The 22,035-nt window shown below is 34.0% G+C and overlaps 1 protein-coding gene across 2 annotated transcripts in view; it reads right to left on the reverse strand.

Moving 5' to 3' along the window:
- SEMA3A (semaphorin 3A) overlaps positions 1–22,035 on the reverse strand; it is a 450,731-nt gene that overhangs the window by 310,944 nt on the left and 117,752 nt on the right. For both annotated transcript variants that reach the window (XM_070617315.1, XM_070617316.1), the window contains one exon: positions 1,962–2,046. The gene's annotated coding sequence lies outside the window, so the exon portion shown is untranslated. The remainder of the gene's footprint in view (positions 1–1,961; positions 2,047–22,035) is intronic.

Consider the following 22,035-nt stretch of genomic DNA (forward strand, 5'->3'; position numbering starts at 1 on the left):
AGCTCTGTCACTGAAATGGACATTGACAAGAAACAGGTCTCAAGGCTCCCAATTGGTATGGCCAGATCACATTTTCCAACAAGCTTATATTTATCTACCCTACTTTGTATTTGAATTATTCAAAGTCTAGAAGCATAAATTCAGTTCTGCCAATAGTTCTGTTAGGTGGAGTATCTGGAAGTAAATTTCATCAGATTTTAGTCAAATTTGCTACTCCAACTTCTATAAATATTCATTAGTTGACTACTATTCACTATCCCATTTCAACCTGATGGATACATTGTTAATTATATTCAGTGATTTAAGACTCATCCATGTGGACTGTTGAGGGTTTTATAAACTAATTTTGAAAAATTGGCGTGATTTTCAAGTATACCTTAAAAGGCAATGAGGGCAATGATGTTGAAACCAAGTCTATGTATGACTTTGGCCTTTATAAATTTGGAACAGATTTTAATTAGTGCCCACGATATTCACTTTGTGAACCTGGCCTTTTTTATTGGTGTCCTATGAGGCAACTGTAATTGGAAAATCAGAAGGTTCTTATTTGCTGAAAAAGAAAGCAAATGTTTAGTATTTGTGCATATGATGCACTAATGAAAAATAGCATCCAGGAAATTAGTGTTGTGGAAGGCTAAATATTATTCTAGCCCATTAATGGCTACATATATGTAAGTGTATATATGTATGTATATATAAGTGTATATATATATATATATATATACATATATATAAGTGTATATATGTTTATAATGGATGTATATATATGTATATGCATGTATCGGGGAACTGGCAACACTAGAGTCACATTTTGAAGTATTTACTGCCCTACCAATACTAAAGATATGAGACATGTCCCTGTAAAAAATTAAAAATATATATTGACCTGATATTAACAGTAACAACTTCAATGTAGATCTCAAAACAGTGAATTTTCACCTTATGTCATAAGTGATTTGTGTATGTAAGTGATGTTTACATATAGCAATTATAATATAAATAGTTTTCACAAAAAATCTTATTTTTCTGGACACTAAATATGAAAAACCTAGGGAAAAAAGCATTTCTTCACATTAAATAGAGAGAATCATCTAACTAAATCCAAAGAGACTCAATAAAATTGGGAACTCTATAGTTTTACTAAAATAAAAATCAAAATAAAATTGATAAATGAATTTTATTCTACTCAAAAATCCATAAGGGAAAAAAACATTTAAATTCAGTCTTTCTTTTCTTACCAGTCCCATACACTACTCATATATCTTTAAGTTTTAATTCCTTTGTTTATTCCTTCTAATAGCAATTTATATAACACAGTGGAATGGTAAACCTAATAACTGCTAAATTTTCTACCTACTTCAGAAAGGAATCTTTAGGAATAAAGAGGACTTAAAAAATAATATATGTATACATTCAGATTTCTTAACTGTAATTACTTTAAGCGTAAAATTTCAGTCTCACATCTCAGGTCAAAATTAAGATAGGGTAACCCACTAAAAACTGACTCCTCCCTCTGTGCTTGGCACTCAAGCTTTTGCACGGATTCTAGTTGATAGTAACCATATGTGGTCCGGGAAATGTAGAAGGGCCAGCCTAACCAAAAGATCTTTCTGGATGGCAATCTTCCCCCACACCAGTTACCTCTGCTCTGTGGCTCCAGGGGAACATGGCCAACCCAGTCTAATTCCTAAGTAGGAAGACAAAAAAAGCCAAACATTTGCTATCCACATTTTGAAGTGGCAATGTGGCTTCCCTACAAATTATTTTTTTGAAATGTTGTAGCCCTCTCATATATCCAAATCATTCCATAGAATAGAAAACTATATAAGTGAAAACAGAAAGTTCCCTGAATATTTAAATATTATCTTCTAAATTATATGCCAAAGAAATGTACTAGTATATCTAAATTTTCACCAAAACTTATTAACATGCAAACGTGTTCATATTTTGAAATCTCTTACCTCCTTCCAGGAAAAATTCTTAATTCCTGAGGTACGTTTGTTTAGTCCAACTGGTTATTTTAAATACCTTGACACTTTAAGTACCCTATAAAAATAAACAAGTTCATTCTTAGAATATAAACCAAACAATTAGCAATCAATTAACAGGTGCTTCACTAAATTAAAAGTCAGTATAAATTTCTTCAAACAACCTTAATACTTTGCATGGGAGAATGTAATGTAGGAAGGAAAAAGCTATTAGAAGAGGCAGACATTGAATTTGACAAACATTTCACTCTGGCTCCTTCAAACAAATTACAATTGGTAATCACTAATTGGATCTGAGGTATTCTGAAGTAATTCATTATTCAGCTTCTGACTGTGCTAAAGAATAACTGATTTATCTGAGAATTAGTGGAAATTCTAACACACTCTTATTGATTTGTCCATAACGTTTTGATGTCGTTAACATTTTTCACTGCTGCTGATGAAAGACTCACGTCAACAACTCAACTAAGCAGGAATTTCATGGCACTGCTAGCATGCACCCAGATTTCACCTTAACAAAAGTGGGTTTTTTTCCTGAATAAAGAAAAGATAGCATACATGAAAAGTAAATAGAAATTTTAAATAACTGAATCTTTTCAAATATGAGATTAAAAACATACCTTGAATAATTTTATTTTACTAAAATAGATGCTTTGTAACGTTGATCATACACTATTTCATATTTGAATAAATAATTAAAACAATTTAGAAAACAAAATAAAGACAATTCAAATCTGCACCAAAGACTTAATATTATCTCATTTCGGAAAACATGTAATTTAGCCAAAAAATTATGCAATGGAGAGTCATTAGCTGAGTATTAACCTTATTAAATAACATTAATCTTATTTAAGTCAATAAAAACTACAGTAATATAGATTCTGAATTATTTGCAATCCCTTTTTTGACTGCAAATCTTTGATGAATATAGAATATTTTTATATTACTATATTTTTGAGAAACAGAGTATATTATCTTACATGCATTTAGACAGCATGCTTTTGTTGGATCCCTTTCTATGTGATAGGATTAAAGAAAATTTAAAGAGTTGATTTAAGTAAAAGAATTTATGCCACATGTATAGGTAAATAAACAGATAATCTATTACCCCAGGCATATATGCAAACATTGAAACTCAAATGTTAATATCATGTTAAATATTCCTCAGATACATGCATCACAAGATGGTGAAATTATTCCATGGCACTGATAAAGTGGAAAACAAGGTCTTTCGGGGAGAGGAGTCAAGTAACTCAGAGGCTAGTGCTTTTGAAGACTCATCTATGTGGATACTGAAATTAGCATACTATATGACAAGAATGGAGTTGGAGAGAGTGACAGTAACCTAAAGCTAAAATCTTAAAGGAAGTGGGGAAGTGACCAGAGGTTGGTGGAAGACTTCTATAAAGAGGTATAGCAAGTTGTATCTACTAATTCATGAGATCACAGTTGGGCAGTTTTAGAGAGGAGGAAAGAAACTGCTCTGGATGTGACATTAAGGAGCAAAGAGAACATTATCCCACCTCCAATCTCAGTGATGGCAATGGTGTGGTAGGGAAATAGCCATCTCTTGAAAGCTGGCATGAGAAGCAGAGTCATCAGGGAAGAATCAGGCGTCATTTAGAGAGAAGATAAGGGGAAAATACAAAAAGTGGTTGAAGATAAAGCGGCTTTGTTGGTGAGTTCCAGAGAGCGTGGTGAAAGGATATCAGGAAACAGAGAGGATTCCAGAATGGGGAGGAAAGTTTTGAGAATCAGGAATAACTTAGAAGTTCTGCGTTCCTTTTGGTCATTGACATAAAACAAGAAAGCAGGTATGACAAGTCAAATCCTGATTTTCCCAAGACAAACCATAGTGATGAGGCTGTGAGTATCAGTGTGGCCAGAGAGGTGGTTGTGAGGTCTTGTCAGGAGCGTTCAGGGTTTCAGGGATGACAGTGATCTCTGACCCAGCAAAGGATGTGTGAATTCCTCCTGACTTCTGATGAACAACTTTAGGCTAGCACAGGGGTTGTCTTTCTCCCTTGACCCCATCAGTGGTGGCCTGTAGACACCACATGTGGGCTTCCTTTTTACTCACACAGAAGGCATCTTATGGCCAGTCTAGAGGTCAACTTATTCTGAGCACATTGCCAATCTCTTGAGCCCCACTGATGGTAGCCTCCTAGAATGTGGTTGAATCTTCTGCATATGAAGACCTAGAGGCCAGCAGAGGAGTGGATCAGAATACGTCAGCATTCTGATCTCCCCTTGACTTCTACTACCGCAAGCCTAAAGAAAGGGAAGTTTTGTTCCAAATATAAAGACTGTTTTTTATATTTTTGACTTTTCTCTTATCCTGATGTTACAAGTGTTCTGTTTCATGAACAGCTCAATAAACTTTAACTGGTTTGTTTGTCTCTAACTCCTATAGATATTTATCATTAAATCAATAAATATTTATTAATTACTATGTGCCAGGCACTATTTTAGCACATAACTTTTACACAAATTAAAGCGCATAAATTTTATACAAACAATAAGCCAAATAATATACAAATTCATAACACAATGTCAGGCAATGGTAAGCACTATAAAATAAGAGGCTAGAAGGTGATTGGGTACTAATTTGCTTGGGGTGGTCAGGGAAGTCCTCTCTGAGTTGGTGACATTTTACCTGAGATCTGAAGGAGGAAACTATGTGGGTATCTTGGGAAAGAGTATTCAAGATCAAAGGAGCAATACATACAAAGGCCCTGAGGCAAGATTATGCACAGATATTCCAGAAACACCAATAAAGTCAGTGAGTAAAGAGTGAAGGAAGAGTGATAGGAGGGAGGTGGAGAGGCAAAATATGATATGGTCATAACCAAAAACAAATTTGAACTGATAAGGAAATATACAACAAACATTGGTAAAAATCCATGCTATGAACACAATTTTCTAGTTAACAATAACACATTGGTCAAATCAAATTATTGTTAAAAAAAAAAAAGCTAAAGATAATATAATTAAAACAGCTTACTTAACACAATGGAAGTTTTACTACTTCATTTATCTCTTTTTCAAATTGACCACAATGCAACCATCATGTTGATCAAAAAAATTTCCTCTAACACATATAGTATTGTTTAATTCAATAGTTATAACTATGACTAAAATATATTTATTTGACAGAATGAAAACACACGTCTTCTCTGATAATGTAGAGAAGCTTCTGGCACAGAAGAGTTTTTCCCCCTATCTTTGGGAAGATTACATGAGCCAAGCAGGCACCTGCAGATATAAAATATCTGAGAGTTCCTTTTTTCAATTCACACCATATAATTTTCCAACACAAAATCTATCAAAAGAGGTTCCATTAGTGTCAGGTAAAGATTCCTAACCAGCATAATTTTAACTTGTTCTAAAATGATAGTAACAAGTGAAACTTAAATGAGAAACTCCTATTGCAAGCAAATTGTAATTCTTTCTCTTATCTATTTCTTTTCTTTGATCCTGGTGTTCTCCTGGAAACTCTAAAGGAGTTGTAACTTTGATAAATCTGATGTCTGCTAGTTTCTACAGGGATGTACCAAGAAGAAATGTAACATTCTACTTTCTGTTGTACTTGTTTTCACTAAGCAATGATTTACTAGGAGTTGGCTGAATTGAAATTTAAATTGGTCATTTTCTTTAAAAATAACATAGCAAATTGATTGGAAAAACTTAAAACTGTCATTAATATTTCTAGAAAAGTTCATTCCAAATTTAACCTCTCTCTCTCTTTCTCCTTTCTTGCCTCCATCTCCCCTTCTCTCTGTCTTTCATGAGAGAGTGAGAAGAAGAGGTAATTTGAGAAGTAAATATGAATAAAATAAAAACTAATCAATTTGGGTTTAATTTCATCTATGATACAGAATTCCAACTCATTTTGATTAGAATTAGTAGATGTATTACATTTCAAATATCTTGAAGATATGTGTTGTCCTGAATATCTAAATTGTAGTAAAGTGGGTAAATTTAAGTAACTTCAAATGTTCTTATGTTTAATTACACAATTTCCATATTTTATTCATTTATTAATACACTTAAAAGTATTTATTAAACATATCCACTATGTCAGGCAATGCTTTAGGTGCAAAATTAAATTAGGCATGCAGCTAAAATAGAACCTCCAGGGAGCAGACACTTGCTTTTTCTTTACCCCTATATTCCAACTGAAGAGAACAATGCCTGGCAAAGGGTAGCATTCAAATTTATATAATGAGTATATTAAGTGAATGTATATATTTGAATGAATGTACATATTTGAATAATTGAATGAATGTGTTCCCTCCTCCTTTATTTTATGTTACAGAGAGAGTCAGACAACTAAATTAATGATTGCAGTATAATGTGATGAATATAATGATGGTCGTATGTACTGAATGCTTAGGAAGCATAGAAGTAAAAATCCAAGTCAGACTACAGGGTGTTCAGGGCCCCAAGTCTATGAACAAAGTGTTAAAGATGCATCCTCAAGACTTAGGGTACACACAACTGAGGCTGATATGTCATTAAGCGCTAAAGCAAACGCCTCAGGGAAAAAACATACACTTTTCAAGGTCCCAGAAAAATATTTAAGTTGTGAAAAATTAAATGGCTTCCAGAATATGAAAAACGATGCAAATCAGAAATTAAGGAATACTTAACTAAATGCTTGTTAAATTTAACCTCTCAGCTTTATTAATTGTTAAATTGAAAACTTTTGATAGTTAAGATTCTCTTACTCACCAAGTATCCTCCAAAATGCATAGTAGTTGTTGAAAAAAATCCTGGAAAATGATAATGAAATAAAAGGGCAAGTATGTGAAGTTCTTTCAAATTTTTAAAATAAAAAAATTCTTAATGTGGGACAAAGCTAAATTTAATATATTTGAAATGCTATGAGATGAGGTGACCAAAAGAAAGAAATGACACCCAGGGCTTCAAAAGACGTAAAACAGGTTTGTATCATCCAGTCTTAGACCAGTTCTGACATAGGCCGAAAATAAGCATAATCTGATCAAAATATTTGCATGGCATCTCTCCTTCAAGTAAGCAGTTTCTAAACTCCAAGCTGTCATTGATTGTCTCAAATTTAGCAGAGACCTAAATCTAAAACATCATTTTTATTTTTTAGTGAGATTACAAAGTAACTTCATCATTTTACTTTTCAATGAGATTACAAAGTATATACAAATAGAAAATTACAGCATTGTCCTTAGTTTAAGGCTCTTCTGAACAATTATCTCCTTAAATAAACTTCCCAGTGTCTTTGTCGACAGACTTTAAATCAGCCTGCACAAATTTCTTGGGACAGTTTTAGGTCATTAAAAGGTCATGGAAAGAACCCCAATGGTAACAGATAATTCCTAAAGCTTTTTAAAAAAATTACACTGAAATCAATTTCTGCTTTGAAAATAAACAGAAATTCTATGAACTATTACAGAACTAATCACCTACAGCTTAAATGTTTGAGTTTACTCATATGTTAATAATGCTATCTTGTAAACTTTCATTCATAGTGTATATATTATATATTTAATTCATATGCACTTTGTAAAATATACACTATTAATATATAATATATGCAAAACACATGCACATGTATGCATGTGTGTGTACACACACACACACACTCTCTCTCTCTCTCTCTCTCTCTCTCTTTGGAGAATCCTTAGCTGATTTGTGCATACTTTGTTATGTTTTAATTAGATAAACTTTAAACTTAAATCACCCAAGTGCTTAGTACCACCAAAATTTCTGGAGTCTCTATTTCCTTCTGAACATAAGCGCTCCACCTATTCTAAATATATGTAATTCCTTGTTCTGAATATATATGATTCCTTAGAAGGCTTGGAATCTTTCTATTATTTCTTAATCATAGTTATAAACATTATTGGTACAAACATTTTTTTGAAGCTTCCTGATATTTGCAATACCTCCTATTCTAAAGTTATTTGCCATGTATATGTTTGAAACATTATGAATAAAATATCAGGTCTATTTGACTACGCTGGACCTTAATTAAGTATTCATGTAATTAAATAACAATTTATCAATATTTTTATAGAATATCAGCTGCAATATACTTTTGAATACTTATTTTCTCTCAAGTTCTATTGCTGTCTACATCAAAAAAATCCAATTTTGAGAGTAGAAAATGTAGAAATTTTATGGAGAATGAAACTATAAGTTTATAAGTCCTCTCACTTAAGCTATTTATTTTTGCAATTCTGTAGAAACAAAAATAATGATTCACACTTATTTGGGAATAAATCAAATTAATTACTTATTGTCCTTTCCTGTGATCTCAAATATTTTAACAGTAAGCTTCCATTCTTTAAATTGCATGTTAAAAAACTGTTTTGTTTTTCTTACACTTAAGGTAATAGATAAAACTGTGCTTGATGAGTGAGTTTGTGATAGAAAGGTCTAGAAGTGTATGCTGTGTTCCCAGTTGTGTGCTTATGATGAGTAAGGAGAGAGTCTTTTTCACAAATATAACAACCAACTTTTCTACCCTTCAAAAGTGTGTCCCATAGCTTCTCGTGTTCATTCTAGACCTGGCCTAAGACATTTTGATAGTCGTGTTTATTAAAACTCTGAGAATTCACTGAGTGAATCTATCTAATTTTGCAATTAGATAAAAAGCAAAATTTTAGTTAAGACAGAGATTGTTATAAATCTATGATTTAATTCCTTGAAAATATTAGGTAAATAAAAATCACAGGCATATGTTTAGGAACCTTGTACACTGCATATTACAAGGCATTCTATTTTTTTCCCAATGAGTATCTAATATATTAATGAACCAGATATCTATATTATGCTCATTTTAGTTATATCAATGAGACAAGTGTTTATAAGCAACATCAGCATTATTAGCTCCATTAGGAAAATAAAAACAAAAAGTGATTACTCAAAAACATCAAGCAACTGGCATGTTAGTCAGTAGACCCCCATTATCCACGGCAGGTACATTCTAAGACCCCCAGTGGATGCCTGAAACCCTATATATACTGTTTTTTCCTATACATCCATACCTATGATAAAGTTTAATTTATCAATTAGGCACAGTAAGAGACTAACAACAATAACAATAATAACATAAAACAATTATAATAATATACTGTAAGATAAGTTACCATAGATCTTAGCATACAATTTTTTTTCTTATTTAGTGGAGAACTTTCATCTCTTCACTTAAAGGAAGCGCTTTACGGCTACTCTTTGGCATATCTGAATCGCCAGCATCACTACTCTTGTGCTTTGGGGCCTTTATTAAGTAAAAATGGGTCACTTGAACACAAGCACTATGATACCGCAACAGTTGATCTCTTAACCTAGATGGTTACTAAATGACTAACAGGCAGGTAGTGTACACAGTATGGGTACATTGGACAAGGGGATGATTCATGTCCCAAGTGGGACGGAGAGAGGAGTGGCATGAAATTTTATCATGCTACTCAGAATGGCCGGCTATTTAAAACTTACAAGTTATTTATTTCTGGAATTTTCCATTTAATATTTTCAGACTGTGCTTGACCACATCTAACTGAAGTCGCAGAAAGTGAAAGAACGTTATGATAAGGAGGTTCTGCTGTGTACTCAGTAAGCAGGTCTCAGTCATATAACTCCAAATTCTACGACCTTCAAGCATTGTCTCTTCTAAGAAAAATGTGTAAGATTGCCTTATTAAACGCAAAAAATGTAGAAATTTTATGGAGTGTGCCTCCACATCAGGAGGATACTTCCCATTCCTTTGACCTCAGGCTTGACAACATAACTTGCTTGGCAAATAAAATGTGAGTGGAAAGGACATGGGCTATGTCTGAGCAGAAGCTATAGGGGCCACAGTGTGGTTCTGCATCACTCTTTTTCCTGGGAAACAAGCTAATTCTTACGTTTGCGTACAAAACAACAGAGCAGAGCTGAAACCATCACAGAAGATATATGTGTATAATGTAAGTGATATAAAAATTTTTATTCTTATTGTAGGGCTATTAATAACCTCAGCATAACTTAGCCTATGCTAATTGAGATGGAATTTGGTGCTTTGAAATAAAGTACTATAGTAACAAAAATCTAAATTATATGGTATCAGCTTTGAGATCAAACAGTAGGTGATAAGAAACTATTTATTGGAGGTCGGAAAGATGGTGACTCATGTAAGGCAATGGAGAAGCATTTGGTAAAGCTGTGAACTGCAATAACGTGGGAAGTAGATAATGTTCTAAACTAGCTGTGCCTCTGAGTTACTGTCAGGCCTAGGTTCATATAGGCCAGTTTGTAAGCAAAGTCAACAGAAACAGAGATTTTTCTGGAAATTATAGGCCTTGCAGCATTGAAAGGTGGAAGTTTCTTGTCTCTAACTGGTAAAGGATAAAACTGTGGAAAAGTTTGAGTCACAAAAGCTGACTACAACTCAGCTCGTAGCACAGAGCAAATCAAGGATGTGACTTTCACTCCTTTGTTAAAATCTCTGCACTAATTAAGGTAGTAGCTAGTAAATACTTTCCTTTGGTCAGAACAGCTCAGAAAAAATAGAATAAAAAAGGGATATGAGTCTTCTAGAAGCCCAGTAAGCTCAAGGTATCTAGGCTTGGAGTGAAAATCACGGGTGTGGTTGTTGGTGCATGCTTGTGATGAATAAAATAAAATACTAGAAATAAAAAGCCTACTATGTTTTAAGAAAGTTGTACAACCAAATGAACCATCAGCCTGAAATAAAAGAAAAATGTGAGTGTCCAAGATTTGAAATAAACTTTAGGTCTCCCAAATTTGTACTGGCAGTAAAATTAAGAGAAGAAATCTGGTTAGCCTGCAGGGGGTAGTGTTCTACAATGCCCTCTCCAGAGAATGCCAAGGAGGGAGAATAATGACAAAGATTTGCCAGAGGCCAGAGCTAAAGGTGAGAGAGAATAATACGCTAGGCAATGGCTCACAGGCCTCAGACCTGGGGACTAATTCAAAACATTCCCCATAATCAGGAGAGGGTCATGCCCACTATCATTTCAGAGTTGCTATGATCTACACAGTGACTGCTTTGTGCCTCATTTCTTCCCCTTTCTGATTAAAAGTATCTTGCTGTTCCGTCATGTGTTAGAAATGTGTGTGTGTGTGTGTGTGTGTGTGTGTGTGTGTGTGGTGGGGGCTGGGAGGAGAGGGATAGAGTATATAAAAGGTCCTTTTAACTCCTAGTTCTTCAGATTAAGATCCTCATCTGGGCTATCATGAGGTTCTAGCCTTTGAATCTGATGCTGTGATTAGATGGGACTTTTGCGTGTGTAAGAGAGGGAAGGGAATATTTGTGACTAGACTTTGGTAGATTGTATTATTGTCAAGAGTGCTGCTACTCCCTGCTGGGCCAGCACCCGTAGGAGAATTAGAGTCCAGTATCCTTGACTTTATACATAATCATATGACTTGTTTTGGGCAATGACGTGTAACTGCAAGTAACATGTGCCACATCTGAGCAGAAGCTTTAAAAGCCAGCTCATGGTTCTGCCCTTGTTCTTTTCTTCTATCATGAGATTAGTATATCTCAGATAGGGTCTGCTTCTTTATTTGGAATGATGGAGCATAGCCTAAACTGTCCCATGATGGACATACAAAAAGTGCAATATGTCAACTTTGTTATTATAAAGCCACCTAGATGTTGAAATCATTTGTTAGCATAGTACCACTTCGTGTAGCCCCACTGATTCAACAATACAACAGAAAGTGCACAGAATCCAAAGGTGTAGAGCAAACAGAATGTCAGAGACAAAAGTCCCCTTTGCACAGCCAAGCAATGTCCGCTTTCGAGAGGCCTCTTTTTGTGGCCTGTCTACCTTAGTACAGCTGGAATTCAGGGAATTGGCAGACAAGACTTAGTCAGAAAGCCTTTTTTTTGAGTAAAAGCTGATTTTCTCTGACTATAAAATGAAGAAAAGAACAATTCAACACTAATGGAATAAGTAGTTGATTTGTTTTAATCTCATAATAAATCCTTCACGGTACTATACAATTATAGGGAACAAGTAAATAACATCTAACTGAAAAGAATAATATCTGGAGAAGTTTTTTGTTTGTTATGAAATGATTTTCTACTAACTGTTCTAGCCGATGGGATTGGATCAGTAAGACATTCATTTCCGAATGGGTAATCAAAATTGCCACAATCAGACTGCAGAAGACTCCAAAGCATCATATCAAGTCGAAATGTAAAGATGTATAAATGTAATCAGTAAATTTCAGCTCACTGCTCAGGTAAAATATGCAAATATAGACCATTAGGGTGGAGAGGATGTGAACTATTCTTCTCCAGGTATTTTTAACTTTTGAAGCCTCTGTTTTTATTAATGACACCACCACTGGAGACATAAGCCCCATGGAGTAGAGACTCCAAGAAACGAAAGTCTATACACTTTCTATTCTCCTTGGAGGATTGGCACAATAATAATAGACACAATTGTGAACTCTGCTTTTAAAATACCAGCTACAATTATTAAGTCATAAAATCATAGGAGAGAAACAAATAATGAGAAATCATCTAAATTGTCTCTGTTAAAACCAGTCTCGTAGCAGGTTTATCTCCTTCTAAACAATTATGTAAGCAATCTTTGGTGACTGCAGTTTTTCTCACAATTTATTCTTAATGTGATACAATAATACAAAAAAACCCCAAAGGATACTGATAAAAGCAATCAACTAGATATTCTTGTCATAAATAAGTAAACTTAGCAAATCTTTCAGATTTCTCTATAGCAATACTTCAAAAAATTTTGAGAGAACATTTTAATCCCATTCAAATAGCTTTCTCTGATACCCATATCTTACAATATCAAATCATTTTGAGGCTATTAATTTTCAACTATAAACTCGCCCAATAATCTGACTACTCAATTTAAGTATATGCATTGGTTAAAACTGTAGGGATTACTCCCTCTTGGTTATTTTTGTACTACTAATTTTTTTCTTTTCATTGTTGTACTTTTGGGTCCTTTTTCTCTACTTCATTTTTTTCTTTTGTTATTTATTTTAAAAAGTGCTCCTGATTTCAAACTAAACATTTTTTTTTACCATCTTCTCATATTTTTTCATTTCCCTTTGAGAGAAGTTAACTGAGATAAAATTGTTTGAATTAGAAAGACCACTGCCTTAAGTTAGGTGGTCCATTTTTAATTTTCAGAATGATTGTAACCAAATTAAAACCAAAATAAGCACTGATATGAAGAACTATTTGGAGTGAATCAGTTAATATTTTCAAATAATAATAATTTTAAATCCTTAAACTGAGACAAGGACTTATTTCACAGCATACAGAATGTAGGTACACAAACTAAAAATTCGCTAACTCCTTTGTTTTTGCATCATACAGAGTACAGACCACCATATCACATCAGCCATTAACCAGATAACAGAGGTGTGCTCGGTTATACATTAAAAGTATACTTGGAAACGTTGAGCGGCAGAAAGACACAGAGAGTTACCATTTTGAAGCTCCTGTGAGTCTTCTTTGCTGTTACTTGCTGATGTTTTCCTGAAGGCAGATATTTAATCTTCCAGAATCAGATCCTTTTACTTTATCTTAAAACTATAATCCAGTAGCAGAAAATTTTTCTAAAACTGCTAGTGTTCAAATAAAATAAGGGACAAGGAGAGGCAGTGAGATGCCCACAATCAAAGTGATTAAACTCTGCAGCATCTGCAGTTTGTCAAAAAGCTTTTTGCTGCCTAACATTTTCTAAAAATGGAAAAGGTGAAGCTTTCACAAGTTGCAGGCTCCAAATAAACCAGTTCGCCCAGGACAAAGCTCGTGATACCAGCAGAAAATAATTTCACACATTAGGAAGTTCTACTATAGCTGGTACCCGTCATCCTAATAGGACACTTCTCCATATTAATGTGAGATTCAGCTTTTGGACCCTAAAAACTCTTTCTAGCCCTCAGGCTACATTTGTCCCAAAGAAGCATTTGTCACATGTAGCCTTGAGGGACTTTCATACAAAACTTGTGAAAGTAATGTATAGATTCTTTCCTTGGAAGGGAAAAAGACAAAACAAAACTGGGTCACTGATGGTGATTGTTAAAACACTAAACCTAAGAATGCACTTTTATTTCTTTCTCTTCATTTAATTTCCTCAGTTTTGCCTTGATTTGCTAGAGAGAAGAGTGTTTTGTATGGAAAATTAAATATGGGCTATATTATAGTTACCCATTGATCTTGTGTATTTAGTGACAGCATACTCTCTCACAGTTCATTGATTTTTGTCTCTCACCCTATCTAGGTGTAAAAGGTAATAGGCTGATACTTCTTTTTTTGCATAGAGCTTTGTTATAGCATAGTTTTACTCCTTTAGTTTTAACTCACATTTTAATAAAATTGCTTTTAACCTAAATATCACTAGTTTTTCAGCTTAAAAATATTAAAAACAAATACAATCTTATTATTTTATAGGTATTATCCTTCATTTTTCCTTGCATATGCTCTTCCTGTTCTAAAATTCCCAGTACATTTCACATTTACTATACTTGACTACTCCTTGTCTCAACATATTTTGTCAGTTATTATGGTCGCTGAGTTGCCAATAAATTATTTAACTGAAATAACTGTTCTCTGGTGGACAGAATTTCTTAGGAAAAACTCCATGAACATGCAACTACTTCAGGAAGTCCCAAAACTGCAAAATTGTATTAAAAATGCCTGGTTTCTAAATAAGCTTTGAAATAAATATTATTTGAAAAAGTATATTCAATTCTTAAAAATCAATTGATCAAAGACATTTGCTACATTTTTACAGAGTGAAAGAAACAAAGCATGAATTATGAAAGAAGTGAAACAAGTTGTTCATCAAATGGCTTTTAGGTTATAGCTGAGCCTCCCTGTCCTCATACATTAAATTGAATAAGCGATAACTAATTCCTCGGCATTTACTATGAAATTGCTATGATTTTAAACATTGATAGCATTTAAAAAATAGAAATATGGATTTTCCATATTTAGACTGCTTTCTTTAGTTGTTAAATGTTAATACCAAATTGATAATCACCAATTAATTGTTAATAAAAATGATTTGAAATTATTTTATTGAATTTTGAAACAAAGTTTAAATAAAGAAATCATTAAAAGCTGTTCTTATCATTATTGTGTGAATAAATGATGTCTTTCTTTTCGCATCCAATAAGATATGTAGAATAGAACAAATGGGGCAGTTAGCATAAAGGGACTTTTATTGCTCAATAACGCTTTTTTATAGCCACCTTTATCGCACCTCTATGTGAATTCTGTGACAGGATACAATACTACCAGACCCAGATATCAACTAAACTGACTTGCTTGAAATAGAACCACTTAGAAATCATCAGTCTACATTTAGATTGGGTGTTTGGAATGTATTGCTTAAATATATTTATGTAAAAAATTGTCACATATGTTACACACTCACCAGATAATAAAAATAAACAGGGCTGAATAAAATATTAATCCTAATTTCAAGGGATTTCAAGTCTCTTCATCACATAGGTGATGATTAGTATAGTAATTTATCATATATCAGCCACCAAATCCCAGAGGTAAGGATAACAATAGCTACTATTACTGGGCATTTGCTATAACCCAAAGGCTGTTCAAAGCACTTTACATCAATTAGCTATTCTTAACTCTGACAAGATTTCAGCTAGTTAAGTATTTCTGATTCACTTTACAGGTAAGAAAATTGAGGGAGAGAAAGGTCAATGAACACAGATAATCAATGACAGAATTGATATTAAAGGATTAATTGACCTGATTGCAAAGACTCAGTTCTTAGGCTCTGTGGCCTTTTAACTTCAATATTTTGACCAGAGACATTTAGTGGGAGAAGGGAAGCTGGAAGGGTAGATAGACCACAGAGTGCTCAGCTTATTGATGTTAGGCCCTGACAAAGTTCTTGGCAATTTTTGTCAAAAATACAAATGAAATTGGTTTTTCTGAGATAAAGTAAGTAGAGGGGGCAACAAGCTGGAAGGGGGCAGCAAGTAAAGAAGCAGACAGTGTCAATGACATACTTTACTGACAGAACCATTTCCTTAACTTCATGAGAAGAAATTTCTAAGGATCCCAAAGCTTTCAACCAGGGCTTCACAGACCACCAAGAATCTAGCGTAAAATTCAGGTGATCGATGAACTTGGATTGGAAAAAAAAATTATTTTTAGTAAGTTTTAACTGAAATTTTTCAATCCCTTCATTTATGAAGGTAGGTAACAAACCACAGTGGTATTAGCAGTACCTGTGACTGTATCACCAAAAGAAATCACATATATATTTTTTTCAAATTGGGCAGAATATATGAAAAAGTAAAAGTTTCCTCCACCCTTCCAGTTACTCCTCATTGAGTAAGAGTTTCGAGTACATCCTTCTAGATCTTTCTCCACATATTTATCTAAATATTTGGGCTTTTTTCCATAAAAATAGTTATACTATACCTGTGTGTTTAACACCATGCTTTTATTTTTTAACATAACATGTCGTGCAGATCATTAAAAAGTAGTAACCAAAGGGCCTGGCCTAGTGGCATAGCAGTTAAGTTCACGTGCTCCACTTTGGTGGCCCAGGATTCGCTAGTTCAGATCCCAGGCGTGGGTGTACACACTGCTTATCAAGCTATGCCATGGCAGGTGTACCACATATAAAATAGAGGAAGATGGGAACAGATGCTGGCTCAGGGCTAATCTTCCTCAAAAAAAAAAAGCTGTAATAAATAAAAACCTACTTCATTCTTTTTAACTGTTACATATTATTCCATAGAATACAAATGCCATTTACAGTTTAAGGATACTTCAACTAATTGACAGATAAGTTGTTTTAGTTTACGTATAATTATGTGAGAGTATTTTTGCAGGAGAGATTTCTGAGTGAAATTGATCAAGCAAATAGTTATTACATGTAATTAGGTAAATATTGCCAAAATATCTTCCAAAGGCAGAGTTTAGGTTTTCCAAATTGCACTCCATCAACAAAACATAAAATGCCCTTTCCCACATAATCTCATCAACACTATACACTATTAATATTTAAATTTTGACTAATCCCATTGGTGAAAAAATAATTCATTGCTTAATAGGTAAGTGGAGCATATTTTTATATGTGCTTTATATATATCCTTGCATTTCTTCTTCTGTAAATCACCTAGTCATACCCTTCATCCGTTTTCTACTGGTTGTCTGTTTCTCATTGATTTGTAACATCTCTTTATATTTTATGGATCTTTATCCTTTGTTCTTTATATATGCTACAAATATTTTTCTAATTGTTATTTGTATTTTATTTATTTATCTTATTATAAGTGTGAGATATATAACAGGACAAATAAAGTTTGAAAAGAATAGTATCCACTGTTTCAGTAGTCCCTCACAGATTTGTCACAAAACTTGTGATTCTAATTGAATCATTTCTAAAAGGAAACTCAGATGTAAATTTCCCATGTCACTATGTATGTGTCTCACAAACGCATGGTGAAATTTTAACAATGTCGTTAGTCTTGGGGAGTAGGCTGACGAGGATAATTCTTATATCACATTATTTTTCTTTCAGAAATCTTACAATGTCACTTAGACTCTCGCTTCTTTCAAATTGTGGTATTATCAGATGTTCTACTAGATCTTCTTACTTAATGATTTCATTAAAAGGGCATGTATTACTAAATCAGAAATCTATTCTTTTCAATATTCTTATGTCATTCTAGGGGCCAGCCCCATGGCTGAGTAGTTAAGTTCGTGCACTCCACTTCGGCAGCCCAGGGTTTCCCTGGTTCAGATCCTGGGCACGGACGTGGCACCGCTCATCAGGCCATGCTGAGGTGGCATCCCACATAGCACAACCAGAGGCGCTCACAACTAGAATATACAACTATGCACTGAGGGGTTTTGGGAAGGGGAAAAAAAAAAGATTGGCAACAGTTGTTAGCTCAGGTGCCAATCTTTAAAAAAAAAAATCATTGCAAGAATTTCATAGACTTTACGAGACTGCCAAAGTCATGAAAATAGTAAAGCTCCCTAGTAGGTGAATACAAATCAAGAACCCAGTTGGCAAAAAGGACTTCAGTTGAACCACTTTTCTCTTACCATGTCTGGTATCATTCCCAACTCTATTCTCTTTCTTGTTTCCTGGGTCTGTGCTATTATTATGGTTATGGAATCACTGATGCGCAACCAGGTATCAAGACCATTTGGTAATGTGTATTATACCTTTAGTCCTAACAATACTTAACAGGGAATACAAATTTATATCCTCTTGCTCTCATAAGAGAATAATTTGTTCTTTCCGGGTATTATGATGTATTAACATTTTTATCCTCTGTCTATAGATTTTATGCTTAATCTATCTTTATAAAGTAAAAATGATATGCTCCTTCCAGCGCACTAAACAAGTTGCTAAATTTTAGTAGGAATCCCTCCCAAGGAGAATTTCTTAAAGTTTATTAAAGAAATCCGAGAAGTTGTTTCTTATTGCTAGCAAAATTGTAAATTTCATATTACTAACATCAGCTACTTATACTATTAAATGCATGTACTTGGATATACAGAATTATTTATAAAAAGTAAAAGGGAAATACAATTCTTTTGCAGAAATAAACAGCTTAGGGATCTCAAGTCACTTGCTTCGTAGAAGGGAAGTCTATTACATATTTTACAAGTAAATTAATGATTTTTCTGTATGTGGGTTATTGTATTAACTTTCTTTTCTATTTTCTGTATCTAAAGATGTTTTGACATTTCGAGGGGAGCTTACAGACTCAGGGAGATACTGCGCCTCCCAGGGCTGGTGAACAGCTTGCCTGGAACACATCTTTCATGTACAGACTTGCAGATCCAAGGCAGTACCCCCCCCTATCTTCTTATCTAACTCTCACACATCAAGTTAATAACTTCCTTGCTCTAAATCAACCCAAGGCCAATTAGCAGGCAACTAGAGACTATCCCTATAGCCCAAAGTCTGTCAGAATTATTCAAACTAGCCAATCCTATACTTCTTGCTCTGCCCTATATTGCCTCTCCTGCAGGAAGCCCGTTAAAGGCTCTGTCCTGAGTCTTTCCCCTCACTCCTGCTTCTACATCTTGACCAAAACTTGGTATTCCTCCTGTGGCCCTGTGTGGTATGCCATGCTTATCTTTCTAGGGGAACTGTGAATAGCATTAAACTTTTCTTTCAATGGCATTGATCTTTCCTTGTTGTCACTCAGTCACTTTTATAAATTAAGATCGGGCACAGAGCAGTTTTATTTCACAGTAAAAAGACAGACTGTGAGGCCAGCCTCGTGGCTGAGTGGGTAAAGTTCCACACACTCCGCTACGGCAGCCAGGGTTCCTCAGGCTCGGATCCCAGGTACAGCCCTACTCCACTCATCAGCCATGCCGTGGAGGCATCCTGCATGCAAAGTGGAGGAAGATTGGCATGGATGTCAGCTCAGGGCCAATCTTCCTCAAGCACAAAAAAGAGGAGGATTGGCAACCAATGTTAGCTCAACATGAATCTTCCTCACACACAAAAAAAGATAAACTGTGTATAATTATTTAATTGTAAGAGGTATTATACAGGATGAAGTGTTGCGATGTAGTAAGAAATTAGGAGATTTGAAAACAGATGGAGTTTTCCAATTTACTTGCTATGTTACCGTAGTGCAGGTTACTTAATCCCTCTGTGCCTCCATTTTTTTTCTTCTGCAAAATGAGTATGCTTATGATTGCCATTCAGGATTATTGTGAAGATTCAATGATAAGATATGAGAATGTCTGTACCACAGGTGTGCTAAATACATAGTGGCCATTAACACTGGAGAATTACCTAACATTAGTCAAATATATATTTAGCTGAATTTTAGTCTTAATTGTTGACTTTAGGAGTTTTATTATGATTAACAATTGCATTTTCCGAAATTTCAGTTTACCTAGATAAAACCAAAAGGTTTCAATGTAATCTATGGAGGAAAACAGACAGTTTATAAGGCCAATTCTAATTGATAACTCTAATCTCATCTCATAATCTTTATTTTTATATTATGGCTATTCTAACCATACTATTACATATTTAACTCAACAAATATTTCTTAATTCATAAAAGTGCTCTTTATTGTATTTTTTCCTAAGTTACATTTACATGATTTCTGAAACAAAGTGGGGTACAATTATCATTAAAATTAAAATGTTGAGATACTACTTTAGGAAAGTCTCCAGATCTCCATAAAGCACTGTCTTTCTCCACTGCACGATCCAGCAATAATGATAAGACAATAATTTTTAAGAAAATATGTTCTGAGATCAGACTGCCTGCATTCAAATCATTGCTCTGTAACTAATTAGTTGTGTGACCTTAGTTTAATCACATGTAAAATGTGGATAGTATTCTCATCTACCTCATAGTGCTTTTGTGAGGGTAAATGAGTTAGTACATGTAAAACAAATGCCTCTAAAAAATAAACTCTCAATAAAATAATCCCACTATTATCATCATCATCATTTGTATTTTAATTATATTCAAGGAAAATATACATATTTTAAGAAAGATGCAAAAAAATTCTTTGAGGATTTTGAAAAATGAGAACTTGCATCAGTCACATTTAAACTCAGTAGGTGCTTCCAGAAGGAGATTGCATCGGAAAAGGGACTCAGTTCCTAACACTAGGACAGAGGAGTCTGGCAGTTATGAGCATGGCAGTCAGGGTCACCTGCTTAGATTGGAAACTTGACTCCACCATTTTTACCCATTGGGCAAACTTTGGCAAATGACTACAACTCTAGCCTCAGTTTCCACGCCTGTAAAGTGAAGGAAATAGTACAATCCTTGTCAGGTTGTAATAACGATTAAACAAATCTTTAAACAAATGTCATCAAATGCTGAATATAATTAAATGCTTAATAAGTGTTAGCAATAAGGCTAAGACTTTTCTTTTAATGATCTCTGAAGATTAGCTATAGATTGATAATTTAAAAAATTGTGCATTTTTCTCTGTACTGTAATATTATGTCAATCAAAGGCATCATACTCAAGAGAGCTTGATCCTCTCTTCCAAAGATAGAATTCACTGTGGTGTGGCTGCTAAAGTTTGCTAATATTCATTATCACAAGTCTCTTAATCTATATGTTCTTTGGGCATTAATCACCGCATAACCAAGTATGCCAAGTATGACAGACAGACCACATTCCCCTAAAGCAGAACACACGTATGAAAAGAAAACATTTCTCTGACGAGAAGAAATCATGTCATTTCCTGAGTGGAAGTTCACAAGGGGGTACTTGCAGCATTCAATGAGTAAAAGAGAGTAAATTTGGGGAGAAAGAAGTGGAAAGAATCCTGCAGAAATAGGATAAATGAAAAATACTTCCTTACTTCTATGCTTAATATGATCCTTTCTTACAATGAACTATAGTGCTTGAAAAACTGGAGAGCTTATTGTCTGATTATATTCTGTCATAAATCATATGGACAGATGTGTGCCTTAGTCACGCATCATGGTTGATTACCATCATTCAAGGTTTATGCAACACAGGGTAAGGATATTATTTTTTAATTCAACATTTAATTTCTTTGGTATTATAACAGACAAAAAGTAATATCCTATGAATTTTTCTTTGTTATGGCATAACATCTGCGCAATAAAAATATTTATGTCAACTATTTTTATTTTAAATGTGATTTTAAAATCATGCATAAGTCTGTTTATTCTCTTCAAGAGAGTAGTATGTTTTTGTTTTAAATGTGGTTGAAAATAAATTGTTTTAAAGTTTTTAATTATGTATTACCTTTCCTAACTATTTTGAAAAATGGTGAATCAGTACAATGTCAAGATATGTAGATAAATAAAAATTATCTGGAGAACTAGTTTTTACCAGTATGATGGTTGAACCCACTTACATTCCTGACACCATGAGTCAAGGATTTCTTTAATGACAGGGCGTATGAAAACTTTTCAAATATTGTTGAGCCACAGCAGCCTGACTTAGGGACGGGATAAATCCATAGAGTGGTTTCTTTCAAAAGCAAACTCTATAGGACGATGGAAATCTACTGAGGTTTCCAATCAAGCCTTGTTCATTACTGC

Source organism: Equus przewalskii, chromosome 4, assembly GCF_037783145.1.
Source record: "Equus przewalskii isolate Varuska chromosome 4, EquPr2, whole genome shotgun sequence".
In the NCBI taxonomy this organism is placed as follows: Eukaryota; Metazoa; Chordata; class Mammalia; order Perissodactyla; family Equidae; genus Equus; species Equus przewalskii.